The sequence below is a fragment of the Zonotrichia albicollis genome, chromosome 10 (assembly GCF_047830755.1).
Source record: "Zonotrichia albicollis isolate bZonAlb1 chromosome 10, bZonAlb1.hap1, whole genome shotgun sequence".
Taxonomy (NCBI): domain Eukaryota; kingdom Metazoa; phylum Chordata; class Aves; order Passeriformes; family Passerellidae; genus Zonotrichia; species Zonotrichia albicollis.
Window position 1 is genome coordinate 23767489 of NC_133828.1, and position 26208 is coordinate 23793696.

Below are 26208 nucleotides of genomic sequence, written 5' to 3' on the forward strand. Positions count from 1 at the left end.
TCAAATCCCAGAGGAAAGCAGGATCACGTGCTGTCCAACACAACTGAGTTAAAAGGTGTTGGACAGCATCCAGTCCAGCTAAAGCACCTCAAAAGGGAAAAATCCAAACACTAGACCTATCAGGAATGAAAAATCAATTAAAATGTTGTATGAGCTGAAACAAAATAACAAAAATTTGGAAATATGTAATTTATTTGTTACATTGGGGCTTGTCTGAAAGGCACTAAAGACTTTAGTGATGCTGGTCTTTCCTCACTGCAGTGTTCTTTCTGTAGATTGCTGGTAGATGATATCTAAGAAAGCAGTGGCCATGCCACCTTGGCACTGTGCTGGCTGGGCTAGCTTTGCCCCCATGCAGGTAGCAAGGGGGACAGCAAGAGCCCACAGTGCCTGGGTGCCTGGGAGAAGTGAGGGCAAGCTTCTTCCTTTGTATCAGGTGTCTAATTAGCAGCCCTGGCGAACACTAATTCATCCAAGCTTCTGGTTCAGACAAAAAGAAGGAAATCCCCTATGCAATAAATTAATGTAGAAATGGAGACTTGGCCAAGTGATGGCCTACAGAAATGGGCAGGTTGACTATGACAGGTAGAAACAGCATTGAATATTTTTTGTTGAAAATAAATGAAAATTTGCAGAGGGGGAGATGGAGAAGAAAGATGAAGAGCTACATTTGCTTGAGAAAAAATTACTTCACCATCTACCAGGAAGAGAGGAAGGAAGTAAGCCCTTATAAATGAAACCCTGGGATGAATTAGTGAGTCCTATCTGATGCCTTTCCAATTTGTTTTTTATCCTGTAGGTCTCGTGGGAGTTCCAATGGGTGGTTGAAAAGCCTTTAAGGCCAGACACAAGAAGAATGACTTCTTCCAGCTTGCTAATGAGGACTGTAAATCCAGGCAGACTTTGGGATAACTCCTAGCGAAACCAAAGGCAGGCTGGTGTCACCCACCACGGTGCAAACATCTGGAGCGTGTGGTTTGCATTCTGTTGCTGCAATGCAAAGTCTAGCTAAACAAAGAAAGCCATGGGGAGATCAGAAGTGTGGCCCCCTTACTGTCCTGCCAGTTTATCTGTAGCTAATGACACCTCCCATACACCTCCCCACGCACACCCCGAGTTCCCAAATCCCTCAGGAAGCGAGAGCCACGGCGCTGGTGAGACTTCTGATGACACCTGGTGGCAAAATTGGAATAACACACTAGAAATGGAATCACATGGGTGATAGCTGTGTTCCTGAAACTGAAGAGAAATCCATGGGGAACTAATGTAACTGGAGGCTAGTAGTTAAAAGTGGAAAATAATATGCTAGGAATGAAATGGAGAAGCTTAATAACATTACTTTAAGAGGCCAACCCAGCTCTAATAAATGTATGGCATATCTGTATAGAGCAGTCCTTAAGGAGGAGCCATAACCAGCTCTGCGGGATCAGTTACTGCCTGTTTAAAAACAACTGTAAACAGCAGCAAGAGAGGACTAATTAGTTTGATTCAGTCAAGTTGTCTCCTTGGATACCATTCAAGTGACTTCCACCATTGTTCATGTGAAGTAACCAGGAACATGAGCATCAGAGTAGTAAATACCTGTGGTCCAGGTAAGCATTTTTCATGTGAATTTGATTGTGGAATAATCTCTCTTCATTTTGGGTTTGCCTCTCAACATCTTGTAGCAGGCAGGGAGAAGGAGGTAAAGAAGGGGCCTGCACAGGGCAGCCTTCCCCAGCATTGTCTGGGACCTGCCAAAGTGGTCAGGGGAGAAGCCACAGGCACCTTCCATGAGCTGTGGGCAGGCTATTTGAGGATGTCACATTTATGTCTTTTATTGCCAAGCTGGATCTGTGAGGCCATTAAAGTGAAACACCAGGTACGAGCCTCGAGAAAGCCCTTTCACTGATGAAAGGGTTTAGTGCTTCTACTTTTGTTTCATTTCTCAAACGTGCTCCTTCTGCACCTTGCTGATGATTTACTGACAGCAGACTGTCACTGCTGTCACAGCTATTCAAAATACTCCAGATGTCTACCCTGTCTCACACAACTATTCCATTCACCCTAAAGATTTCCATTACGTGGCTTTTAGCTCTTCTATGTTGTGTATTTATGTGCTATCTTCCCTTGGCTTTATGGAAACAGCCCTGAAATCACCAGAGGAGCTTCAGTTCAGCTTCTAGTTGCCATGTGATGTCTGCTGATGTATGGTGTGGATTGGGATATGTGTGTATAGCACAGGAGGCTGTGACAACCCTGCTGTTCATTTTCTCCTGCTCCTCTCCTGCTGTGAAAGCGCTGGGGCTGCATTCAGCCTGCCACAGCCACTGCTGAGGGCACAACCAAATTACCAGTTTGGGATTGCTCAGTCAATTGAACACTCATTTAAAAAATGTAGTAACTTACACTTCACAGAGAAGCAGGGAAATTAAATAGTTGAGTTTCTCTGTTTTAATTCTCTGAAAATTTCCTGGCTAGTCAATTATCTGAGGGCACCGGCCTTAATGATTTGTACACGATGACACACATAGCTTCATTCTCCTATCAGAATGTCCTCATTTTCACTCTGTAATATCACAGTTAAAGGTCAGCAACTATTTCAGTATCAGGACTATAAGCTAGAAAAGAAAGCAAGCAGGGAACTTCCAAAAGCTTCCTTCCTCCCACAACCTATCAGTAATTTCTTTACTGTTGGGACAATATCCTAAAATTTCAAATCTTGGTTTGGGACTTTTTATCATGTTTTAATATTTTCGCGTGGTTGAATAACATATCAGTCTTGCTTATGTGGATTTTTTTATAATTATGTTATTTAAATAAGTAAAAAAAAGTGAAGGAATAAGATATTAATATCTTCACAATATGCAAGTAAAGTCTGTGTCCAAGCTCTAACTATAGGCAAGAGCTTATTTTAGTCCTTTTTGCTAACAAGTAAGGAGAGGTAAATGAGAGCCCTTGTCTTGGCTTAGATAGCAGGGATGGATATGCAGAGATCTGTTTGCCTTAGGGCTGAACAGTTTTTTTTCCCCCCTTGAGATGCTGCAGCCCCCCATTCAACCCTGCTGCTGCTGGGACAGGGGCTGCAAGAGCAGGGATGTGCACAGGATGGGTAAGGGAAGGGTGCAGCACTCAGCCCCCGTGCCACATCTGCTCTATGCCAAGGCTTCAGCAGAAAATAATAAAACAACCTGTTCTTTGTGCTAACTGAGGTTAGCACAAGAGGCAATGAGCTTAAATTCCAGGAAGATTTAAATGAGTTGTTAGGAAAAAATTCGCATGGTTTGGGTGACTAAGCATTGGTATAGATTGTCAAGGCTTTGTTCTTAAAACCTACAACAGAGGAGATTTCACAATCCCTCAGCAAACTTTTGCCAAAAAATGACTCACTGCAGCGGAATGTGTTGACTGATACCTTGAGATCCCTCACCACTCTCGATTTTAATAATCTGTATAAACACAGTTCATTGATTTGCTGCTTTGTTCAATCATTTGACATCTAAGCCCCAGTAATTACATTAAACATCCTGCATCAGCTGCTCCACGGCTGCATTGCACAGTACTCGGATGCATTTTTACTAATTGGCTGCTTCTCTTTTATTATTTAATGTGTATTAAGTTTTAGCCTGACTCATAGAGAACACTTCAAGTACAAGAGCCAAGCAATAATTAGAGCTGTTAAAAATACATTACAGCAAAAAGTAGGAACTAAGAATGATGAGTGGCATATTTGCTGGTTTTTTTCCCAGAAGCCCCCAGTGTGAAAGATTATATGGTATCAACAGCTCAAATAGCAATGGGGGCTTGTGGCCTTACTGTTAAATAAATATATTTCCCTCAAGAATTTATTATATTTTTTCTGGAAAATATCAGTAATTTAGGAGTTAATAGCAACTGTGAAGAGCTTTCCCCAGACTAGCAGTCTGGCAGGACCACCAACTTCTAACAGCCTTTCTGCTCCTTTTCCTGCCAGATACATGGTAGCACAGAAATGATATCTGCAGACAGTGACCATCTAGGACAGCTCTTGACTTAGAGGGACAGCTTGTTAACTGAAAATTTATATAAAACTGAAGTTGCACTGATACAAAAAGTCATCTTTATTTTTTCTACAGGAAAGATGAAAACAGTTGTCTGGCTTATGTTGTGAAATGTGTCAGGAAAGCTGCTGGGGCACAATTTTGAGAAACTCAGTCTCACTTTCCTGCTACCTTTAAATTAATAAAGACCCCAAGATATCCCCATTGCTCATTTTGTAGCTCCTGGAAAGGGTTTATCACAAATACATTTTTCAGCATCAGTCCCAGGTCTGTCTGATGGATAGGGAAACATAATTTAGGAAATAAATATTTATGATGCATAGTCACTTGGAATTTTTTATTTATACTTTGCTCAGTACAGATGCCCATTAAACAGTAAAACCAAAACTGTGCTAGGTTTCAGCATTTATGATTCATCCACTATGGAAGACTTAAATCATCAGCCCATTAAGTGGAATGGCTCTGAACTAAATCATGAATTCTTTTTAAATGTCAGTCCTTCAAAGAAAAGAACTTTGTTATAGTTTTTGCATTGAGCAAAAAGGTTGTCTTGAACACAGGACTTACTAACTATATACCAACAGCAAAGCTTAGAATACTTTTCTAAGTATTCTTAGACACAGGAAGGGTAGCTACTGCAGTTGACATGTTTCTCAGTGACCCATGGGTTTCAGCAGTGATTTCCACTCAGCTGTATGCCAAAGGGCTTCCAAAAGTCACAAGCTCTTTGCAAAAAGCAGTGTCTGTCTCACATACTGTGAAAATTGTTGTGCTGGGAATAAGGAGTTGATTGAAAAACATCTTCTGCCTGACACTTTACTTTTTTGAAACCCCAGGTGCATATTTTTCATGCAGTTTAACTTTTAAGAGAAATAGTCATATCTGGCCACCAGAAACTGATGTTATTAATCTCTAGCTCTGCACCTCTCCTCTGAATGGGAAATGATTGCAGGTAAAATATCTTCAGGTAGGAAGATGATTCTGTGTGCCTGTAGCAAAGCATTTCAGCCTCTCCTCCAAGGTCAAAAGATCCTACTTCAAATCTACTGACAGGAACCAACCTTAATAGACAAGAAATTTTTCTTACATTAATACAAAGAATGAAAATTATAGTAAATAGTTTAGGCAATCTATCATGCTTTTTCTCTTTTAATGTACAGTGTTGGGAAAGCAAAACAACTGTGTGAGGCTGTAGCATCAGCTTTTCTGTGATAGACTGAATTACTCCTCAATGTCCCCCACAGCATTTCTTAGCAGTACTTTTATTTCAAGTGGTCTGACGCAGAAATCAGCCCTTCACTGTCCTTATTACTGCTTGCACACAGAAAAGATGATCTTGTCCCAGAAAACCTACAGTTTGGGCATATGACAAATAAATGGATATAAGGAACTACTCTGAGGCCTCTGGAGGGAAATGAACTGGACAGAGGAATAGGGGATAATAGGTAATAATAGAAATAGCACTCCCTATAACTACTGTACAACAATCTCATTTTTCTTCCAGAAAGACCTGCTTGGTTTTGCCTATCCAGCTTTTGGGATTATCATCCTAAACTAGGAAAGTTTAACACTCTATTGTATCCTTCTCTAAAGTGAAGGTTTGAAATGAGGCATGGAGATGAGAAGAAGAGAGATAATGAACTCTCTTTAAAGAGCAGGAGGAAAACCAGCTGCAGGTAGTCTTGGCTTTAAACATGACTGGCAGAAAACCAGCCCAGAACTCAAACCATTCTCTGTAGTCCAGGGAAAGTGCCTGCTTCCCACTAGGATACTCATACTTTATTGACCTGCTTATTTGGAGATCTATTTCTGTTTTCTTGGAATTAAATACAGCTGAATTTCAGGTCTTTCAGGGTTAATCCAGCTGCAAGTAACAAAAGGGAAATTAAAAATTCTGAGAAAAAACTTCACATGATTATGTTGCAAAGGTAGCAAATGCATGATTTAAACCAAGAGAAAATCATATGAAAGATCTCTCTCAGGTGGCTAGAGGTTTGTGGCACTGACATGATCACTGAAAGTCAATCTGTTAGCTGCTGGTGCCTCTTGTGAAGGACTCAACCTGCCCTGTTCAGTCTGACAGCAAGACTTTCATGTTTGCCATTGCTGTAGAGAATACTCAAGGCAGCCTTTCACACCTACACTGCCTCAGTGACAATTCTTGCAGTGTTCAAAGACTGAATGAAAAGATGGTTATGCATTGATATTCCTCATCTGGAGCTCTTAAAATGCTCATATTTCCATCTAAGATTTTGCAGTCCTGTTCCACTCCTCTGCTTACTGTAAACCACAGGTTTCCACCTCGTTGAAACTTTCTATGGCATTCCTTGCTCTCCAGGACAAACTGGGGAGGAAACTGCCACTTGCAAATTCCAAAGGTAATGAGAGATTCTTTTGGCAGCTACAGGCTGGGCTAAGAGCAGCAGGCAGAAATCGATGCTGGGTGCTTGTTAGCTGCAGCAGCCCAGGAGAGGTGCCTATTCTTATTCCGCCAAGAGCAAATGAACACACATTCCCTTTAAAATGCTTGATGCTTAACTGAAATTTAAGACCAAGAGAAGCCCAGCTCACAATCCTTTTTTGATCTTATTTTTTCTCTCTCTTTGGTGCTTGAGAAAGACCCCTTAATTTCTCTCTTGTATTTGAGAAGAAAACTTGTTTTATGGAAATGTAGAATATGATAGCGGCAGACCTGCACCGCATTAAACACTGTGGATTTTTGTTTCAAAGTTTTGAAAAGAATTAAGTTAATGGAGAGTTTTGAGGGATGTCTTACCCTGAGCTGGTTTTACCTGCGAACAAATTTGAAAGTAAAGCCAGGTTGTATGTGGAGTTTATTGGCAAAAGAGTATTTCAGTGGCAAAGATTAAATGAAATACTATTCTTTTTCATTTTGATGCATTTGATTCCACAAAAAACTATTAATGAGTTGTAAATGCCAGTACTTTTGCTAAAATGTAGCGTGCAAATAACGTAATAATTAAGTACAGAAGCCAATTTTGTTTTCTGATATTTTATACTTAAGACTCTTCTGGCAGTGAAGGTGATATATATAATATGGCCTCTTGATGAAACACTGCTCACTTATAAAGAAAACTGCAGTGCTACATTTTTCAAATTACCATAAACATAATTACCTCCTGCTGAGAATCTGAGTGATAATTCATAGCATCATTACTTTCAGTAAAGACTGCAATTTCTTTCAAAATGTGATTAATTCCTTCCTAAATTATAAAAGTCAAGCCAAAAATTTGTTAGATTGGCAAACATATAGAAATTTCAATATATTTGCTCATGCCAGAATGTACGTGAAACCTTCACCTTTTAAAGTAAATCAAAGAAAACTTTAAATCCTGCCTGAGCTGGAAGGGAGCTGTGAAGAAGAAAAGGGATCCAGTCAAGCGAGAAGGGGATGATGTGTTTGTCCATATGAGCAGATTTTAACAGTGTGCATAAAACTCATTGGCCAGCAGAGGTGTCTGTGCTTCCTTCTGCAGCAGCCAAGTTTCCAATCCTCCAGAAAGCCCACGAATGTTTCTGGTTGTTCTTTCCCAACAGAGGGAGTAGAATTTCACTCCTTGTAAATTCGTCCTGTTGAGGATGCTTTCTCAGTGTCAGGGATGGTATTTACCTCCAAAAGATTTTGGCGAACGTACCATTCTTTATTTTGTTGTGTCCTTCTGGCCTGAATATGAAACAGAGAAGAGGATATAGTCATCAGATTCTAGATAACACGTTTTCAAATCTAAGTTAGACCGAGCTTTGATTTTAAATAGTAGAAGCTGATTTAACAATGTCCAACAGTTGGTGGTGCATGCAGCAAAGACAGCCCTATGTATCTATGCACATTGAATGTCAATATGGTATTTGCCTTCTTTTTATTCAGCTCAATTTGCTTCTAATTTTTCTCTTCCTTTACATAATTTCTTTTTTTAATCCTCACTGGTTGCTAAGTAACTGTAGCAGTATTGCTGCAGATGTGCAATAGGCATATCTGATTACTGTGGTGGTCTTTCTTTTTGGGGGAAAAAATGTCTTTCAGTAAAATAAGAACAATTATGAAAGCAATGATGGCCTGATAAAAGATAAAAGTTTTTTCTTATCCCAAATTTTTGCAGCTATTCATACATTGTGTCAGCCAATGGTAAAAAGTATTTGGGAAGAGTGCATTATACTTAAATGGATCGATCACCACAGTACTACTTTACCTAGAGATTTATACTGCATTGAATATGACATAAGGCAGTCTTGTCAGGCTGCACCTGTGGTGGGACTTTTTTCATAGCACACTCATGCTAAAACAGGGTAGGCCAGAAGCTGCAAGATTTTTGTCTTTTTGATTTTGCTCATTTTTGTCAGCTTCTGTAAATCTTTCTGTGCAGATCATAAGTCTTATCACTGACCAAGTTCTTATACTTCTGCCCATGGAGGCTGGCAGTTTCTCTTTGCTTTTGTCACTACAGCACTCCAGAGCTTTAGTTAAAGTTTTATGGGGATGTAATGCAGGTGGCTCTCGGGCAAAATGAAATCTCAGCTCATTTTCGTGGCTCTTCACAGATATTGTGCATGTTATTCAAGTGTCACAGGTGTCCTTTCTGAATTGATCTCCCTGAGCACTGCAGTCCCCCTCAGGCTCTTGATGGCCAGGAATCTCCACAGCAAGCAAGCCCTTGCCTGTTGCCTGTCACCCCTTGGCAGACAGGGTGCCATGCTGTTGTTTATTGTCTCTGTCACCAGCTGCTCCTCTGTGTAAGAGAACTGTGTGTGAAGTGCAAGAGTTAAATCCTACTGATCATTAGTTTGGGAGCAAAATAGCAGAATGCCTATGTGACAGTGAATGAATGCTCTACTGATAGATTTCATTTTAGCATTTACTAATTTGGGTGTGTTTGACGTTGCATCTGCAGCAGCATGTTGGTGTAGATTTTTAGCAGCAATTATATATGGATATATTCTCCTCTTAATGTAGGAAGAACAGAAGAATTGCAATTGTTGACATTATTCAAAACTAATAACAGGCATTTTAAAGATGTGGATATTGTATTAATTCTTAACTTTTTGTAGCTGAGTTAGGATGGTTTCATTTATTTTGTCTTTTTGTATTCAGTTTAATCAAATGTGTCCATTCAGTGTAGGATGTGGCATTTGAATTCTTTTAGGGAATGCTTGCAGGAGATTGATTTTTTGCCTGTGTTTGCAGAGAGTGAAGGAGTTTGCCCGTGTAATCTCCAAAAAGGTCAAATCTTGACTTAATAAATGTATGATTCAGGAACATAAACCTCATTCTTTAGGACATCACATTAATATTTATTGGGGTCTGAATACTACAAAGACCTGCTAATTAGCTACAGAATCTTTTGTGTGTTGGTTAAACTGGCTCAAGAGGGATTAAAATTGCTTCCATTATGATAAATCTGCTAAGCAGCGGACTCATATTCCCATTAATTCCTATGGTTCAGACTAGTGTGTAGGTACATCTTTCTGCCATGACTAATAGTGGTTATGACATTTTTAATAAATTCAGTGAAGAATATTTCTAAGAGGAATCATTTGTTATTGCTGATGGCAGAGTAAGAACCAGGCAGCAGGCAGGAAGCCCAGCAGGAGCTGCCCAGCTGCATCTGGAGGAGACACTGACTGTCCCAATCCATGCAGAGCAGGAAAGGAGCAAAGACCAGAAACCTGGGCTAGAAGCTGCTTAAGGGCAATGACCCAGTATGCCAACAGAACACTAACAGTCAGGTCGAGCTTTAAAATATGGAAAAATAAAGATGGGCCACTGCATTGAGAGAGTGGGGCAAAAGCAACTCTGAAATTGAAGCAGGGAGAGGAGGGTGCTGTCCAAGGAAAGGGCTGCTGAGCACAGCTGTAGTTGCAGTACAGCCTAGGTGAGGGAGAGTATCTCTGTATACTGTGGAAGGCAATATGGTACAAACACCACCAGGCTGAGCTGAGCCAGTACCTCCACAAGACTCAGCCTGGATCTGGCCCAGAATAAGTACAGCTATGTTTGCATAGTGCCAGCCCTAATCAAACATGTCTTGCTTCTGGTCTCTGTTCCGCTGTTTTTCAAATACCTTTGATTACAAAGTTGTGGGTTGGAAAAGATAAGATTAGATAAAGCAACTAGTGATTTCAGTATTTTTCTGAAGTGGGAAGGAGAATGTATGCAGCGTAACAGTTGAAAAAAATCTTGGTGCCCTACTAAAAAATTCCTGGAATGAGTGGGCTTAAGAAACACTTGCAACTAAAGGCTCATGCCTTATGTTAAGGGAAGAAGCCACAGAGTCAAAACTGAGCTGAAAAGATAAGTGGGTAGGAAGACCTAAAAAAGAATCATATGGCTCAGAGGATACTAAGCAGAATCAGAAAAATCACTTTTTCCCCCTAAGAAATGTGGCAACTGCTGTTCACAAGCAGGCAGAGCCATGTGGGGATAAGAGTATGCTCTGTCAGCCCAGGATCCTACAGCTGAAACTGCATCTCAACATTACAAGTGGTGATGCAGCCCAAGGTGGGAGGATGCTGAGGAGGCAGGCTCATGTCTCATGGGGAGCAGAAGTGGAGAAAAAGAAGTAAGCACAATATATGTTTGAGGAAATTTAAGAGAATGCACTCAAATGTAACTGTGGTTGACCAGTTTAAACCTTGGAGGCACTTTCTGGATGAGACAGTAAGAGATAAATATTGATGGAACTTGTCTGACCTTGAATCAACAAAAACTTTGTCTTCACAGAGCACATGGCAGCACATGATAACAGTGATTCAGCTAAAGAACTTTGCATCTCTGTGCAGCATCATCAACATTGTGTTAACTCTGGAAGGATAATGACATTTTAAAAAATACTTGGATGCAGCTGTGGGAATTTTAACTCCTGTAATTTTTTTTTTTTTCCTTCTGACAGGTTTTATTTTAAAGCAGAAAAACATCATTTCATAAAACTTCATTTAAGTCCCCTGCTCCAAACCTTCATGACTCTCATTTTTCACAGAAAGGGAGAATAATGGGATTGGAGTCAGCCCATCTGTATAAACTATTTACCCAGAACTCCTGATGGGGTAAAACCACAGAGAAGTGCTCTCTGCTCTTTGTTATTGGCACACAGAGAAAGCCAGCCCTCAGAAAGCTTCAGCTGCATCAACTTTCATCTCAGCACTTCCCTACTGATGCTTTTGAGCCATCAGAACAGGAAGAACCAGAAGGACTCCAAACAAAGTGAAGGTTCTTCCAGAAGCTGAAGAGCATGAGAGGAATTTTGGGTTAGCTCCAAGAGAGCCTCTTTTGTCACAGAACCAAGCAGAGCTGAAACAATCATCGCTGGCTGAACTCAAGGACGGGGTTGGGCAGTGTTCCCAAGAGGCTGAAGCCTCTCTGCAAGCCCTCTTGGAAGGTGCTGCACAACGAAAACCATGCACCAAGCAGAGAGGTGGTAGCTAAAAGCATACATGCCTCCTGCAGGCTCTTTTTGGTGAGTGGGGAGTCCAAATAATGGACTAAGCCAAGCTTAGGGGATGTATCATCATAAGCACATTGCTGGGAGCAGGGTTGGGTTGAAGCTGTGTTTGAACATTAATGGTAATCTTGCTTCCCAGCCCCAAGAATACAGTGCTTGGAAGTGGGGAACAATTTAAGAAGGCTCTCAGGGTTTAGTGTTCCACAGATCCTGGGAGGGGGCATGAACTAATGGTGTATGAGAACCCTGAAATGTGTTGAACTGGGGATTTTTTTCTGATTATTCAAATCAACTAGGAGAGAGCCTATAGGATTTGAAACTTTTATTTCTTGCTAACACATGTTCACACACACAATGTCATTCTGTTGAATTGTTTCCAGAAGATTAATTATTCTTTAGAAAGATTTTGGCTTTCTCTGAGGACCGTTGCTACTTTTCTACATTAGAGAAATCTTTTGTCTTTGTTTAGCAAATAGGTGCAGTGGGGAAATACTTGCCTGGGAAATTACTGGAGGGAATGAGATGTACAAAGATCTTGATGCTGCAGTCCAAGATAAACAGGACATTGTAATACACTTAGCAAATGAAAATGCAAATCACAGAAAAGTAAAGGAGGAAAAAATGCATTACCTTTCCTGAACATTGAGAGAAAGGGAGGGGGGAAGGTGTTTGACAAGCACATTATTTTCAGTCTCCTGCTAATTTAGTGTTATCAGAATTGCTTGTGGCTGTCATTCCATGAGCAAATATGTTTGTAGAAATGCCAGTCGTTTCAGACAGGCGATGCACTTATCAGAAAAATATGTGAGTACTCTGAGGAGACTTCAAGCAAAAGATAATTGGTAGAAGAGGTGTCCAGGAAGACTTCTTGTGCTTATCAGGAGTCTGTTCTTAAAACCTAATCAGTGTGGTGTTAAATTATTGGTTACAGCTAAAGAATCTGATTGGAGTTTCTTTGTTTGTATGTGTGAGTTTGACTTATCAGTGTGCTTGGCTTCTCTACAAGCTAACAATGAATTAACATCCAAGCAATGAGATATAGTTAAGGCCAATGCAGAGACAGAGCTGGCAAAGAAGGAATTATTTTTAAATTATTATGGCTCAAGAAGTAGCCATACAACTCTTTGAGACTTAAGAACCACTAAAAAGGGGGGGGAAAGGATAAAACCCACAAGTTAATGGAAGAAGAAATGTGGAAACTATGAAGGAAGAAATTTGAGAAAATATGTAGAAATAAGGAGGAATAGCAGCGAAAGAAAGAAAGATTGTGGAAAATTTTGGAACCTAGATAGACAGAAATAGTTTTGCAGGGAACAAAGAGAGAATGGTATCAGAAAAGAGATTAAAGTAATAGAAAATGGGAAAATGATAAAATAAAAACAACCACTAGAGTTATGGAATGCATAAGCCCCATACCTAGCACTGCAGTCACTGAGTTTCACACTAAGGATTGTCTAAGGATTTCTGCTGTAACTATGCTGTGGAAATCCATGAGGCCTTGATGTGCCATTGATGCACAGTGATGTGTATCTTTGTAGGATGAGGCTGCATGTAACCACACTGGAAAGTGCCTTGCCTACAAGCAGATATGTTTCCATGGTCTGATCCCAAATGCAGCTCAAGGGTTCAAAGCAACCTTTAGGTCCCCACCAAAGAAAATCCCTCTTCCCTCTGTTTTAGGCTACTGAATTACAGATTTGTGATAAATATATGAGTCTGAAGGATTCTTACAAAATAACAACATCTCTGTAATTCATATTTTTGTTTAGCAGATACAGTTTAACAAGTCTTCTGGCACACATGATTTTACTCCTGTGGGAGTAAAAGGCTGTGTGACAATCTTATGTGTATTTTTAATTCTTTAATGACATCAAAATTTATATTCATGTTAATTTTCAAGTAGAGTTTTTCTTCCAGTTTTATGGAGACGGAGAAATCCAAATTAATGCACCCAACAAATTCTCTTTCAAATTTCTACTGCGTGGATAACAAGTAGGTGCTTTGAAAGTCAAACCTCCCAAAATTCCAAATTTTCCAGAGCTGGATTTGCATTAAGGGATCCCTCTGCTACCAATACCACTGTCAGCCCTGCGGTATGTTGTATAGATTGTGATGCTCTTGCCATGGATTATTGATTGGGCACTGCAGTCAGCAGAGCTTTAATGATTCTGCTCCTGCCTTTGCTTACAGCTGTCTGCAGACATGTGGGTATTTGCTCGAGCCATCCCAGGGCAACTGTGCTTTCCAAAGCATTAATCACTGCAGAAGGGCAAGGAGAATAATTGAAGTCCTGTGGGCATTTGAAATAGTTCAGCCCCACTCTATACTGTGATGGCAGTCAAGCTTTATGTGTTATGAGACAAATATAAAATGTTTGAATAGAGTGTGTGGGGAGAGAAAAGTAGATTAAAAGCCACTCACAACTCATAGCACCTTTTCCAAAGTGCTGGCAGGGAGTTTGTGTTTAGACAGTAATTTGGGGCTGAGAGGATACTTCAGATCTGCTCCAGCCTAGCTCTGAGGATTGTGGGGAGGAGGATTTCCTTACCAACTATATTGATGTCTCTCCTGATTTCCAGCAGTGCTAATTTCATAGACTCAGGGACCTTCAGAGACACATGGATACCAAGCTTAAGATAACAGAGGTCTGAGCTTATTTTTCCTTGAAATATAGGTTCATTAATTTCCATGCTCCTACAAATGGGGGTCATTTTAGGACTGCTGCCTCACCCTTGAAGCCTCTCAGCAGGTACTGCTAGTTTGTTGTTTGGAAAATGCCTTCTAAAACAGGTTTACACAGATAAATTAAATAATGTAAAAACCTCACCTGAAACTGCTATTTGCACCTGTATGTGCTTTAGATGACCCCAGAACAACAGTGCTACTTACAAGTCACTAATGTCTAACATCTCCCACATAATGTGTAACTAGGTTTGGTTTTTTTTGTTGTTGTTGTTGTATCCCAAAAAAAACCCAAGCAAACCATGCTGCAAAAAATTCACAAACCTCAAGTGGGAATGGTTTCTAAAGTAAAAATGGGTGGGAATTTTTGAGCATCAGTAAGAACGGAGGATATGTTCAGAGGAGAAACAGACAAATACTTAAAAAAAGTCTGTCAGAACTTTGAGGAACTTTAGATTATCTCATACACAAAAAAAGCAAACCCAAACCAAATACAACCCCTCACAAAAAGAAAAAAAAACCAAAAAAACCAAACCACTCCTCCCAAAAAACCAACCAACCAACGAAAAACCAACCAAAAAAAAACCCAATGAGAAAAAGAAACAACAACAACAAACTCCAAACCAAGCTCAAACAGAAAAGGAAGGGTATGGTGCAGTTCAGATATATTTGCCCTGAAACTCTGGATATTAGAAATCACAGAGGAAACAGACAGGCACAACTCAGCTTAAAAGAAATTACCCTTATTCATACAAATGCAGCAGAAAGTTTTCAGTAAAAGCAATGAAATCTTATGATAACTCTACTATTATGACAGAAATTACTTTCTTAATCTGCACCACAGCTTATCTTCACATAAGGTTTCAGTCAACCCATTGATTTTTATCTGCTCTGTTGCTGTTTCAAGAAAGAACCAGGAAGACTGTCTACAGTTTTCTCTCATTTAAGACAAATGCAGTCCTGATGGCTGTGGCCTGAAGGGAAGAGCTGCCTTCCTGCCAGAAGAGGAGCAGAACTATTAATATCTGGCAACAGGAGAGAGGCAAAGGGATGGCTCTGAGACACAGTTTGCTGCTGGTGTACAAGGTGAGATATTTCCCTTTGTAATAGCAGATGAATCGTAGCATGAGTGAAATTGTGCAGTTGCAATCCCCAGCACTCATGAGGACAAATCAGCTGGGGTAAGTGTGGTTCAGGGTGCAATATTCAAGGCAGGCTAGGAAGTCTATTTAGCAAGCCTCCTTTGACCCCTGTGCGGCCCTGAGCGTTAGCAAACATGCTGGAGAGCAGAGGGAGCTGAGGAGCAGGAGCCTGCAGCAGAGCAGCACTGATCACCCAGGTGAGCTTGGAACTGCCCAGGACAATTGAAGTGAGGGGGCAGCCGAGGCAACGGGTTGGCATCACCAGCAGAGATGGCAACTAAGTATCAGCTGGGGACCCATGGAGCTGCAGGAGCTGCGGGCCTTGCTCCTCAGCAGGGTAGGGAACACATCCCCCCAGCCCAGCTGCTCTACCCTGCAGGACTGAGGTGTTGCCACAGGATGAGAATAAGAGCCACAGTCCCAGCACGAGAGATGAACGAGGACTATACATTATATGCTTGCACTGCTGGAAAGAAGTGGGTATGTATTAAATACCTCCCTTCTCCCTCACTGCTTTCTTCCTCCTTGCTTCAGTGAAATATTTTTCTAATATTTAAGTTCATCTGCCAATTGCAAATGGGAATAATTACTTCACTTAGTTTTATATTTTCAAGTTCCAGGGCATAAATTTAAGCTGGTGTTTATTACAGACTTCTAAACTTAGAAACCATATATTTTTGCTGTCAGTAAAAACCTGACAGAATGGTTATACTTCCCCATCTTCATAAACACGGTATTTCCTAAAATATTAGGAAACTGTTGTTTCTTTTGCAGTTAAATTTTGATGCTAAGCTCTAATAAATACTCAGAAATGTTTGAGAAATTCCATATACTGCTAAATACTTCCATATACTGCAAAGCATCATTGAATCTTCAAATTTGTTCTTACTTAGATTATATGAGCTGATACCTCTCCTCTCATTACAGGCTGAGCACATGCTCTAGCTGTTCTAACACGTACAAGGTCATCAATTGCCTCACTCTTGTTTACAGCATGCAGAATTATGTTAAATGCCTCTGCCATACCCAAAAGAGTGGCTTATCTTTCAGTGAGATTTTATGTCTAAAATGAGGCACCAGAAGTGATTGGCAATTTGAGATCAATTTGTGTGAGCAGGCTACGTTCCTCCCCTCTCCTTTCCTCTGGGGTCAGGGATGCAATTGATAAAAGTGCTTATAATGCACCTTCCTCATTCTAAATGTGGGTGCTTGGCAGGATATTCTTCAGAGGGATCTCTGATGGCCTTAGATGCTTTCTTGCTCTTACTCTGAGATGTTCTGGAGTTATTCATTTTGAGCCCTAAGGCTTGGCTCATTTGTTCTGGCTTTTGTTTAAAGAGGGGAAGGAATCATGAACTGTAGTCTTTTCTGTGAACCCTGGATAGTAGCAATTGTTTGTGGGAGAAATTAAATAGATTTAATTTTAATTTTTGAAATCTGAAATGGCTGATAGGACATGGTAATTACCTTAGCATAGTCCTTAAACTATGCTAAATTTCACAAAATACGAGAAAGAAGTCTGAAATTTAATAGAACTAACTGGTAGTTCAGGTATGATTTTTAAAAGGTACTACACTTCCTATTGACATAACTTATTTTTCCTTTCAATATGCATGACTTGCTGCATTACTAATGCATGAAAATACACCTTGTTCTTTCTTAGACAGGTAAAGTTTTTCTTAATACTCCTATCTATAGTCTCTGCCTACTTAATGCTTAAGCCCCAACATACTAACTTCACATTGTGGTTTTTCAGTGATCCTCAAGATATTAATTTGCAAACTGTATTTCTATAGGTCTCTACCATGTACTAATCTCTCAGTGGAAATGCTTGTCTGTTATTTAGCTCACCATACTTTTCTAGACCACTTTCCAATGATGAAGTTTCTAAGTGATCAACTGTTACTTCCAGTAATAAAAAAATAGCGTGTCATTACCATTTAGCACCAACTGCAAGGATTTAATTTTAAACCATTACTCCTTTCCCTGACTGAAGAAATGCCTCTGCAATAATTTTTAACCTTTCATCAGCATAATTGCTAAATAATTAACAATGGTTAAATTATGAGAACCTGAGAGATTTGAAAATTATTACTGAAGTATGTATTTCACCAAAGAAATGACCTATATGCATCTGCTTCAAAATAAAAGCAAACTATAATTACTAGCAGCAGCAGCATTAAGTCTTTTTATGTGCTTATTCCCAAGTCAGCTGCCTTTGGTCCTGTGTTAGGGCATAAACCCATCTCACTGCACAGGACTACTGTGTGCTGAGGCTGAGCTCTCCTTCTCCAAGGTTATCTCATAATGCTTTGCAATGCCTTCATTTCCATTAATACAAATTAGTTATTCCACAGAATAAGCCATGGAAAACAATGTAAAGGCTCTACAATACCTTTCTAATTTTATGGCAGATATTATTTCCTTTCTTCTGTTAGCTGAGCTGATTTGCATTTGCATGCTGAGCTTTTCTTTAGTTTCTCCAGTCTCATCAATGAGCTCCATGTGCTGATTTGGAATCTGCCTTTTGTACCCCATTTAGGAGCTGACAGTCCTCAGTCTCTCCCTCCTGTCCCAGCCCTGTGAGTCATCAGGATTCACTCACTCTCCTTTGTCTCCGAACTTGGGTTGTAAGCTGCACAGTCTGCTGCCATCCTGCTGACCCACTAATCTGCCTTCCAACAATGTATGTCCTCTCCTGCCCTTTGTTCCAGGCACTCCCATTCTTTCTGCACTCTCCACAATCTCAACGTTTCTCCTGCAGCTCTGTGTAACAAGGGGGAGAACAGGAGGTATTTGCTGGTGGGGGTAGGAGAAACCATGGGAGCATGAATGTGCAGCATAAATCTGTCAGAAGCCTGGCTGATCCCTAAATTATTTATTTTTTCAGGTCCTTCTCAATTTCATCCTCTGGGTAAATGTTTGTATTCCAAGCAGTTTTTGGTAAAATCATGGTGAGTTCACAGTGAATTTCACTCACCATTTTGAGAGTGTGGATATATCTTATATTTAATCACATACCGGCATCTCCTCTTTCCACTCTGGTAGTGCTTCTGGTGGTGAATGTGACTCGACAGCTATAACTACCCTTTGAATTGCAATTCCCAATTTCAGTTTCATCCAAACATCTCAACAGCCACTTCTTTCTTTCTGCATTCTTTCATATATTACAGTGCCATTCATATTCACTCAATTTCTTTTATTCCTGAGGTTTTAGGGGAAGTAGTGGCAAAGAGCTTTTGTTTTGTTTTTTTCTGTTAGAGGTTCCAAGTACACAGTCTGCTGAACTATCAGTAGTGTCTATACAATTCTAATGACCCTTCACTCCTGTCACTTTATTTATGCCTTTGAGCTGTTTAAATCAGAGGCACCTGGCTGGAAACAAAGTGAAGTGGCTGCCTGAGCCGTTTTTACAAATAAAAGTAATGTGTCTGGTGCTTCAACTAAATCCCCACCACTTCCTCCCAGAGTATTTAGCACAAGGGTGTTCAGCAGGCTTTGGCTTTGTTGAACACCTGCTCAGAAAACCTGCTGACTCCCAGAGGCCCCAGGAGCACAGCAGCCCCTTCATGCTTGCTTTTGAAAATGTTGGTCTAACACCAGCACAGCGCTGTGATGCTCTCACACAAAGTCCTCTAAATGCAAATTTTAATCAACGCCATTTCCTCATAAATCAGTCCCTCTAGCTTTGTAATTATCAGCACCAGCTCTGGATTGTCATTACACCTCTCATACTGATGTCCAGATTGAAAGTGATATCTTCCTGTGCTGCACAGGAAAGGATTATCACTTAGCTGCTCTATCAGGGATCTGAGAATAGGATATGAAGCTGATTAGTACACCTTCCTCTCTCCTGTGCACAAGGTTCCACCACTGCAGTTCTCCTGCTGTAAAGCTATATATTTTTTATTCCTCATTTGAAACAACCCAAATAAACAAAATCTTCATTAAGCTTGTGCAGTACTTTCATTTATAGCTATTTTAATGGAAGTTGAACAAATATCAGCCTTATTTTATTGTGCAGTTCACAAGTAATATGGCATTAATTACTGTTTCCCTTTCCTCCTGTGCTAACATTTTTGCAGTCTCCTACTTTTTCTGAGCTACTGAAAACCTCTAGGTCAATAAAAAGAAAGTGATTTTTTGCTGGAATGACATACAGATGCCTAAGCTATCAAAACCACTATGAAATAATTTCCCTCTAGAGCAAAAAAGATGTGAAATTTCTTGGCAAGAAAGTGCATATATTGTTTCATAGCTAGAATTAAAAAAAAAGTATGATTTTTATATTATAATTATTTGGAAGATAATTGTGCGCATCCTGTTTTCATTACCAATATACAGAGCTGCTTTATTGATTTAATTATGTCAAAATAAAATGCTTCTATTAGATTGTTTAGTTTCCTTATGATTGGATGTAACTTGGTTATAACTATTATATATATATTATTGGTAATGTTTATTTTTAATATAATAATGAAAATGAGAATATGGTCTCATTAAAAAGCACAATCCTTTTACTGCAACAAATGGTAAATATTTTGCATCTTTTATAAAATTTATTTCCAATTCTTTTAACAGAGAGTCTTAAATATATTTTTGTGAAGTGGTGAGAAAAATCTATCCTTTTGCATTTAAACCTGAAATTAGAAATGGAGATTATATTTTTAACAGATTGTATAGTAATTCAGCACTTAGGATACTGTAGTTTGTTAACAATTTTGGGAGCCATACTCTGACAGGGAAGTCTAGAAAAGTAATTGAAAAAATGCATGGTGGCCACTGATAAAAATAAAGATATTAGTTAATATGCAGAACAGAAAAACTTTACATTTATTCAAGGGGGGAAATTTTAAAACATAATCTGGATTAAACCCAAACACAATTTTTTATTTACCAAGTATGACAAAAATAATGCTTAGGGAGGGTTTTATTTGTTTTCTGTTTTGCTTTGCTGCAGGTTAACTGCTGTGAATGTTCCAAACTGCATATCCACATCCTGCTCCCTGTGAGAAGCAGAGAAATGCCACACATTTTCAGTTGTCATCTGAGAGGGATCCTACACACTGGCTCTGGAGGTAAACTGCCTTTGGTCAGAACAGCTTGGGTCTGGACTCAAATGGATGCTTTACAGAGCAGAGGTATCCAAAGACAGGTTTGTTGGTTTGACTCATCTTTCATTCAGCTCATTGTGCTGTTCCAAAAGACTGCTGATAAATGGAAATATGCTTTTAAGTCTTATATAATTTGTATACTTATATGATTTATGGGTGATCTAAAGCTCAAAACTGCCAGTGGAGCTACAGAAATGCTTGAGAGGAACAGGCCTCCTTGTCACCAGAGGCAACCTATACAAGATTTGCACTCTGGTGCTAAAAGTATGTCTATTTCTGCAAATATTTTACTGAAACAAGCAACTTCATATACATAAGTAGTCAACTTCAAACAAGAACACTAATTGTACTGATGAGGCTCAGCAGGACTGAAACAAGAATTATGAAAAGACTTTTCTTCCTGTTCTATCAAAAATGGTTTAATTTCTTACAATGGGTTGAAAATTAAAAAGAATGAAGGAAGGAGTTGTACATAACTTCAGGGTAATGTTTGTGCAACTGAGAAATGCTGGTTGATGTCAAAGCATTTCTGTGTTACTAAATATCACAGCATAGGTGTAACCTGCCGCAGGAAAATGTTTGAAGAGAAGGATTGATAGCAGGAAAGGCACAATGGACCGATTGAGTACTGTGAGGGAAGGGCATTTATGACTTACCAGGAAGGATTTACTTTTAACTTAGGCTAGATTTTGATGAATATTTCCTTTGATGGAAAGTGCTGGATAAATCAACTTTGTAAGGAGGAAAAGAAGCTGGTTTTGATCTTAGTTATTTCTCCAGCCCAGCTCACTGTGTGACAGCGCAAGTTAAAATGCATAACAAAAAGCAGTGGCAAGAAGGGCAGGTGAAAGTGAAGTTAGGGCTTATCAAAGTGTGTCTGAGCTGGCCCCCCATGGAGGAAAGCCTCTTTAGAGAGACATGTACCAACAGAGGCATAGGCAGGCAGAATGGGTGCATTGAGAGCCCTTTGAGCAAACCCAGACCGTGCTTGGTAGGAGGGAGAGGCAGGGAGGAAACCTAAACAGAGAAATAAATGCTTAATGAAGTTTCTGCTGTTAGCAGGAGGCCAAGCTGAGCAGGCTGCTTGCTTCCCTCATGGCACAACACTGAAGTGTAGACTCCAGGCACTAGGCAGGCCAGCAAGTCTGAGTCCAGAAAAGGGCTCCATTCAGGTGGAGAGGTGCTGAGGAGGGTTTACAGAAGAGTGGGCACTTGCACTGGTGACAACAACCTGCAGGCTCAGGGACCTCCTTCCGCGAGGGCTCGTAGGTGGCCAGGCAGTGAAAACATCGGGGGCCTGCTTATCCTAAAGAAGGTTTAAAACATACTGGTTTGGACTGCATAAGCTTAGCATGCTCGTGAATTTTAAGAAGGAAGGTTCATCAGGACAATCTGCTGCTATGTCAGGATAAAGAAAACTGAGAGTTTAATTCATAGTACATTGCGTTTTCAATCTGCTCCCTGGTACATGGGAAGAATATGAGGGATTTTAACTATCTTCTCTTTAGAAAGGATCATTTGCTGATATAAAATTTGCTATGAGTCTCTAAGGGAAGGGAGTTTTATCTTTTTTTTACATATAGAAATGTAAATTTCCACATTTTGCAAAATTTTATGTAGAGTAACTTAGTATATGATAATATTCTTTAACAATATTTGTTTTTATCAAGGGTTTTCAGTATTACCTTATTAAGTAAAAATTGTTGCATGATTTTACTAATCTCTGCCCTATTTTCTTCTCTCTCAGTATGAGCTGTTCTGAAATTATGTTCATGTACTAGAAGACAAAGTGCCAAGTACCTAATTTAGTACTCAGCAGTTGCATCCAAATTTTAGTTATTGTATAACACCAAATACTCTAAAGATGACACGCTCAAGAAATACTTGCCTCAGACTGGAAAATTATCAGCACTTTGGATTAGACAGTATTACTCAAATTCCATTTAAATTGCACTTTATTCTCCAGGTGGCCTGAATGACTTTAACAACCTGTTTGTGACCTCCATGACTAAGATAACTATTGCAGCCTGACTGCCCACAATTGTGCAGAAAAAAAAAAAGGTACAGGAAGAGTTTTACAAACTACTTGTGAACTATGCAAAAAAAACCCAACAAAACAAGGATCAATCAGTGGGATTTTAAAACACCTATGTGGATTAGAAACATGTACTGTGATTAGGCTCCCAAGGCTTTTGGATGTGTTTGAAAATCCTTGCCATTTTGACAAAGATTTCAGAAATAATTTGTTAAGGATAAACATACTTCATTATATTGGAAATTACCCTTTCAAAATGCATTAAAGAAAAGCTTGCACACACAAGTTTTGATAAAGCAGTGAGAAAAATACTCCATGCATTCCGAGATGCTTCATTTTTTAATTATAGCTACAGGTTATAATTACTTTCTTTGGAAAAATAGTTGGATTTTTAGCCATGATATTCTCCCTGTCTTGAAGAGAATGTCTGATTCTGGGTGAACAGTGAATATTGAGTAATTGAACATCAAATAACACTGAATCTCTATAAAATAAGCTCTTTTTGACACAAAGGGTTGCAATTTAAAGCTTCTACATGTACATAATAAACTATGAAGTCAGGTAGCTCTAAGGACATCTATACAGATACAGAGAAGAATTTTAACCAGCTCAGCAACTCACTCCTAAAAATTACTTTTCTCTGAAAGTGAAGATCTCTGCCTCTTATTGCCTCTAAAAATAGCTCATATTATTTATCCTCTTTCAATTCACTTTTGCTAACAATGATTGTGATTAGTGTTAGTGTATAACCTAACCTTGAAGCATGCTGTTGTTTGTAATGTAAGAAACTCAAGCAATATGAAGAGGAACCTATGCAGAACCTTTACTTATTTGTATAAATGAATAGTTTTTGTCAATGTAGAAAGAAGAGTTATTTAGGCTTAGAGAAAAGGCTATTATTGGGAAACTCCTTTCAGTTTATCCTCTTTCCAAACACTCTCCTTATGGCCCTCTAAAGAAATGAGGTTTTATCTCAAGAAGGTCCTTGGTAACATCACCATGTCAGAACTGTGCTAAAATGTAGAATTACACAATAATGCACACAAAAATTGTAAAGCTGTCTTTGTCTTCCCCTTTTCTAAGACCACACAAAGTAACAGGTACAGTACAGGACACCCAATTCTCAATCCCTGACCAACATTGACATCTAACCTCTTTTATGCTGTGAGCATTTTGCTAATAGTTAATTTTGAAGCTGGAAATGAAATGTAAATCTAATGTAAGCAGAAATGGTGGTGGTACTGAGTGTGGCTGCCTCTGCAGTGCTAATACACTCCATGGCTGAAGAGCAAGGCAGCTGCAGGGAGATGGTGATTGAGTCTCGTTAGAAAAATCCCTGTTCTTTCCTTTTTTGTGGTGCAAGCAGAAGAATGCATCATGGAGCTGCAGATATGGTTCCAGGAGAATATTAGATGCTTTGCAGAGGAGTCATTCAAAATGTCATTGCCTACCAGCTCTCTCTATGTTTTACCTCTACAGTGAGCATTTCAGAGTCACGTCTTCTCACATCTGCTATGCCTCATGTGATAACAAGTATGGTAAGTACAGCTCCTCTTCTTCAGCAAACACCAGCAGTAATCCCTGATCAGATTGAGGCACTGGGAGACAGAGTATGCTGCAGACATCCCACCAAACCTGCTCAGTGGTATGGCACAAACACCAAACAGAACAAGAAAATTGGTCCTCGTGTCCTTCCCCTGTGGCCACAAACATGACCTGAGACATGCCCATCTCCATTCTGCTGCTGTGTACCTTCTAGGATCCCTGCCCTTGTATCCCAGGTCATGTTTGTGCCCACAGGGGAAGGACATGAGAAGTGGCTTTCTTATTATGTCAGGTGCTGTGCAGAAAGGAAGGCATTCCCCCTTGTATCAAAAATGCTCGGGGTCTACTGCCAGCCATAAACCATTTTCCCTTCGCAAGATGAAATAAATTTGTAAGGAAAATATGTAAATTTCATATTTAAGAAATCTGAGAAGCAAAAGACTAAGCACAGATAGCTTTGCTTACTTTTAAATATTTCTCAGGAAATACAGCCTTTAAGCTTCTATTTTATTTTATACAAGACCAAGTTATGAAGACTGTATTTCACAGAAAATAAAGAGTAACTAAAAAAGGTAACAAAGTCACTACTGAGTTTGCTGCAGGAAGGACAACCCAACAGCCTCCAGTACTTGGAAGGACATGATGAGATCCAGGGATACTTTATTGTTTCTACCTGAACATTAAGAAGCACATGAAAAAAACCCACAAAACACTCCAGATTCTTCAGAATTTTGCAAAGTTTCATACTGCTTATCTCATTACAGGCATATCATTAATACCTTGATGAAATGAAGGGTTTATCTTTTTTATATATAATTGAACTGAAGAACGTCGAAATCATGATGAAGCTTTTAAAATATTGTTTTACACACCCTCTGATAAGTACAATAAAACAGATCCTTCAAAACCTGCTAGTGCTGCCTACACAGAGTGCCAGGCTTTCAGCCTGTGCTAGTCAGTAAACAAAATCTCATGGGTTTGGGCTATGTGGGACTCGAGTTTCAAATTCTATTAAGAGCACAATTTAAGGCTTTGTTGTAATTGTTTCAGGAGAAACAATCACTCCTCAGTTCAGGATTAAAACCTAGTATTTGTGTTTAAAGGGGTATTTCAAATCTCACTGATAATAGGTGAATGTGGCTTACCTTCAGAAGCCAGTGAATGGTAGGTCATGTACTGAATTCCACAGATCTTTTGTTTGTTTCTGTGATGTTTTGAGTGTGCACTGAATGCTTGTATTTTTCTGTCACTTTCACTTCCCAAACCTCCTGATACTGTTTGTCCTCATAGAAGGGGCTTTTTTTCGCTGTTTTTTCAACATGATTCTGGCTGTATGACAAATGCATAAGGTTTTAAAGTGGTACATGCCTCTCCTTACCTGTGAGTATGATGATACCATCTTGTCATGATCAGAAAGCTCCATATGGAAAACATTCCACAGCTTTTATTTACAATCATTGCTGCCAGTCTATACTTACCCCACTGCATGTAGTTATTTGCTTATTTTCAGTATATACCTTTTATGAACTAGTCTGCTCTGTAAGTTACATCTCTTGCCAATACACTGGATGCTGCTGGCTTACATTAATTTTACTGCTCACATTCATTTTTGTGCTACAAGTGAAATCAATTGCCTGTCTCTTGCAGGGAGATGTGGATGCAAATAGCAAGCAAGGTAAATCGTTCCAGGTGGAGGATTTCCAGCCCACCAGGTGCAAGGCTATGCCTGGCAGCACCTCCCTTGCCCAGGGGCAAATGGAGCAAGAGGGAAGGTGTATCACAAGCCTGTGGGGTGCTACACAGGATGGCCAGAGTCACATTTGTGTGACCAGTGCCACCATGAGTTGGTGTCCAGTAGAAGTGTATGGGGGTTTTGTTTGTTTTTCTTTGAAGGCTGATTTTTCTAGAAGAGCAACGACTGAAGCTGGAAGCAGTAACTCTGTTGTGAGAGCTCTGCTCTGCCTTGTAACAAAGGCTCTGTTGTGCTGGCACGCAGCACAGTGCCCAAAGCTCGGGATGTTTTCAGCCTATTTGCTTTCATTTGTGTTTGAGTTAATCTGGCACAGCTGCTGGAGAATAACACCATATATTAAGGGTCATTTTAATCAAATGGATCCTTGATACTCTGATTTCTTCCTACTGGCAGTTTGCATGGAAAGGCAATTAACTACAACTCTAAACTGATGGCATGACCTTAAAAAAATTAATTGTGTCAGA

The 26208-nt window shown here is 39.7% G+C and overlaps 1 protein-coding gene across 1 annotated transcript in view; it reads right to left on the minus strand.

Annotated features, from left to right (window-relative positions):
• Positions 1 to 4129: 4129 nt before the first annotated feature.
• Positions 4130 to 26208, minus strand: part of LOC141730388 (uncharacterized) — a 30928-nt gene continuing 8849 nt past the window's right edge. Inside the window, exon 3 of the mRNA XM_074547693.1 lies at positions 4130 to 7704. The gene's annotated coding sequence lies outside the window, so the exon portion shown is untranslated. The remainder of the gene's footprint in view (positions 7705 to 26208) is intronic.